Source organism: Corvus brachyrhynchos, unplaced genomic scaffold, assembly GCF_000691975.1.
Source record: "Corvus brachyrhynchos isolate BGI_N302 unplaced genomic scaffold, ASM69197v1 scaffold126, whole genome shotgun sequence".
Lineage (NCBI taxonomy): Eukaryota > Metazoa > Chordata > Aves > Passeriformes > Corvidae > Corvus > Corvus brachyrhynchos.
In genome coordinates this window covers 6,982,839-6,986,884 of record NW_008239283.1, presented here as the reverse complement: position 1 = coordinate 6,986,884, position 4,046 = coordinate 6,982,839, and the positions used below count along the sequence as shown (strand labels likewise).

General features: G+C 49.0%; 1 protein-coding gene across 2 annotated transcripts in view; it reads right to left on the bottom strand.

Annotated features, from left to right (window-relative positions):
* The window catches only part of SLC12A8 (solute carrier family 12 member 8), a 47,429-nt gene that overhangs the window by 34,042 nt on the left and 9,341 nt on the right, over positions 1 to 4,046 (bottom strand). The gene's annotated exons all lie outside the window — the stretch shown is intronic.

Genomic DNA, 4,046 nt, shown 5'->3' with positions numbered 1-4,046 from the left:
CTACAAAAATCAAATTTTCAATGGATTCATTTCCCCCTTTGAGTAAAAAAGAAAACCAGGAAGAACCACCAAGCCACCATCCTGATTAGTGAAGGTACAACCAGGATAAAATGCCATACTTACAGCCAAAAAAGGCCAAGAATTGTTAACACAAACCAGGAAAGAGGATGAACCATAGATAAGGACCTATTTCCCACACAGACTTTTCTCTTTAGCCTAGGAGAAGACTGCAAACTACAAGCAAAGCGGCAGGAGGAAGAATCTAATATCTAGAAATTATCTTAATAAATTAAATTCCTAAATAAGGAAAGCTGATTCAGGGCACAGCTGAACTGTGACTGGAATTAAACATTGGGGGAATGAAAAAAGAGGAGGTAAAGTATCTCCATCATTTGAAAACGATTATGTGGTGGCATCAAAAAAAGAGAGAAATAAAATCAATGCAATTAAATAAAGCTGTCCCATCTAAACACAGCAATGGGGAGAGCAGGAAGGATAGTGGGATGAAATATATCTTCCTCAAACCAGTGAGTTTTATTAGTTCTCTAGCATTAAACAAGTTGCTGCTGAAGGAGAGCCTGCACAGGAGGTTTTATGGGAGGAATGGCTAGGGAAAGCCCACATGAAGGCAAAGTCTAGCAGGGAACAAAGCCAGCCGAGGTATTTCAGGATTTATTTACAAGCTCTAGGAAGATGAGCTTAGCATTGCCTTTCAGGGAAACAGCGAAGAAATTAAAGGTTAAATCAATGTGTACAAAACCTCCTGTGTACATCAGGAGCTCTGTTACCTACTGAGCAAGTTTAAACCTGTAACAACCTCAGCAAACCCTCTCCTGGCTCCAGGAACGGAGCGGGGCCAGCCAGTCCCTGACAGCACCATTCAGTGGCACATTTTAGGTTTCAGGGGAGGCAAGACCCTCCTTATCCTCAGCAGCACGTGGCAGAGGGCTGCTCGCTCCCATGGCCACTCAGATGGGGCTGCCTAGAGAAGAGAAGACTGAAGACGAGCTCCAGGGGTCTTCCGAGCAACGTGGTTTAATGCAAAAAGGAAGGATACCAGATTGTGCCAAGTTCTCAAGAGACCCAAAACAGCGGGTTTAGGCTGCAGGAAGAAGGGGTTCATCTGAGATAGCTATGACTAGAGCAGGGTCCCCAAGGATGCAGCGCAGGATCCATCACTGGAAATTTTTAGGAGCAGATTGGATGCACATGGCATCCATCCCCAGTGCAGCCCAGTAGGTGCAGAAGGGCGGGACTCGCAGACCCTAAGCCCTCCTCCCCTCTTTACCCACCTCCTGAGAGATGCCTCGGGGCGGTAGGCTCGGGAATCCTGCCTGGTCGCGGCAGAGCAGGGTCACAAGGATGCCAGTCCCAGCCCCGGGGTGCAGCAGCTGTGCTGACACCTGAGCATCTGCCGGCAATCGGAACTGCTGCTCCTCGACACAGTCCTTCTGCTGGATGTCCTCCAGCAAGGAAACACCGTGAAAACCTACCTACAAGCAGGGCAGCAGAGTTGCATCTCAATCTAAATGGGTTGGGTTTTTTCTCTTCTAAATAAACTGCTTTAAATACCTACTTCAGAGAACCTGGACAGAGTGGGGTAGCTTTCCTCTTACTGTCTAAATAAGGCCTCTAACAATGTTATCACTTTCCAAAACACATCTGTCCCGCAGCTCCTAGCCCAGACAATTGGCAGGTAACCAGTTAATAAATGTCTTCGCCAGACTGTTGAATAGGCTGGCCCCAGCTCAAGAGTGATGTCAGGGCCATTCAATGCACTATAACTGGAAAAACCTGGGGAAAGCAATCCCATGTTTTTTAATAAATAAAAGTGCATTAGCAGTGTCCTGCCTTTATTCACCACGGTGTGTACCTTGTTCAGTAGCAAAGCGGATTTTATTTTTTTTCTGCTGCCACTAGCACAGTGATTTCTACTTGGGATTTGATGCCACTTTCCAGATGTGTCTCAGGCCAGGAAGTCAGCAATCAGCCTGGATAAAGCCTCTGGGATTTGCTGCAGATCATCTTCTGACACACACATCCTTCCTGCACCCTCTCTTATGATATTGGGGCACACCCCTTGTGCCCAAAAATAAAATAAAACAACCCAGAGCCAAGCAGAAGCCCCTGATTAGGATGCTTTGATCACTTTCATATTCAATCTGTAGGAATATTTCTAATTAATTCAGTCCATCAAAGCCCCAGAGGCAGCATTTGCGGGATCTTTACAACAACAGAGCGCCTATATACATAAATCACTTCAACAATTGCAGGTTCCCTGTCTGCTGGAGCAGCTCCAGGCAAAGCTCATCTCCCACAGCCCCTCACCACTGGCACCCACAGGAGAGCATCAGCTCCCCGGCTCGGCCATAGAACATTGGAAGGGGACAAATCCTCCAAAGCACTTGCCCTTGGAGGAATAAATGAAGATGATAAATGAGTTTTCTGGGCTCTGTGTGAGCAGCTTCGGGAAGCTAAAACCCAAGCGAGTGACATGAAGGATGTGGTTTGCATGGAAAATAATGCCAAGCAGAAGCACCCTGACAGCAACATGCCTTTCAAACCTCCCTGCATCCCTGAGAAATGAGCTACCCAGATTTCCCAGCCTGAGGAGAGGGGTTTAGCCCCACACAGCCAAGCTCCACGCTAACCCCAGCCACGTGGTACCATCTGCCGCAGGGCAGGGGAATCCCAGCCCAAGGGGACACAATTACTGAATTACCAACAAGATAATTTATTTTTTCCCCCACCAGGCATTTAAGAGTCTGTTGTTGGGCGCCTTTTGCTCACGTTGTGATTCCTTTCATCTCCCCATCAAAGCACAACCAAATTAACACCAGCCCTCCTCCCAGTGATTCCCCCCCCTCCACGAGCTCCCAGAGCCGCTCTGCTTTAACAGGGCACCTGGGAGCCACTGCCAAAACAGGAAAGCAGGCGCCTAATTGAAAGGGAGTATTTGGGAGTCACCCTACACAAAAATTAGCAGAGATATGCTAGGAAAATAAAAGAGTGGGCATTAACGGACGGCTTATCTTCTTTTTTCCGTGACTCCAATGCTCAGGACATGAAAAGGCCAAAAAGTTTCACGTACTGGTCTGAGGAGCTGGTCAGGGAGAAGAGCATCCTCTCCTCTACTTTCACTGCTCCTCCCAAAATAATTCAGGCTGATTTTGAGGCATGGGCCTCCATCATTAAAATGCAGACATACACAAGCCAAAACAACCCTGCACTGCCACTATGAAAATTTGTAGCAAGTGCTGGGTCTTGGTTATGTGTTGAGAAGTGGAGCGCTGACCAATTTCAACTCACTTGTGTTAGGTTTGCTGAAAACACTAACTTGTGCCTAGGGAGAATGGGAATAAGGATGTCTTCTGTCTGAAGGAAGGAGCACAGGGGTCTCTGTTTCTGGAGGAGGGACTGAATTTTAAGGTGAGGAGCCAGATACAGCTCAAGGAGGCTGGTTTTCAGACAAAACAGGGAGCCCCTCTCCTTGCTACCCACCCTTGGCAGAGATCCCAGCCTGGGACTGTGACCAAACCCCAGGGGAAGTGCCAGCTGGAGCCAAGGGAGGATTTAGGATTAACTCCAAAAATCAGCAAGTCCCACCCCACCCTGCAGGCAGCTTGTGGAAAGGAGCAAAAGCCCTGGGGGCCAGGCAGAGGGACAGGGTAGCCTGGTAGCAAGCAGGCTGGCAGGCCCAGAGGGTCAGCAGCATCTGGACAAGTGACCCAGAGCACTCCCTGTCTGCTGGAGCCACTCAGCTCCTCCAGTCCCAGCTCCGGGCTGCGGGAGGCTGGCTGGCTCCTGGAGCAGGACTGAGCCACAGCAAGAGAGAGGAAAAAAAAGGAGAAAGAGCAGCAGGAAGCCCTGCTGAGAAGCCCCCTTTTGTGTAAACATGCTCCGTCGTCAGACTAAAAATAAAGGCAAACCACAGGAAGGGAGTGAGTGCTTGGACAATATCCGATTTGGTGTGTGCCTGGGTGTGAGCTGCGGGAACGGGGAGAAGAGCAGGGGACTCCACCCAGCGCAACCACACAAAGGCAGCC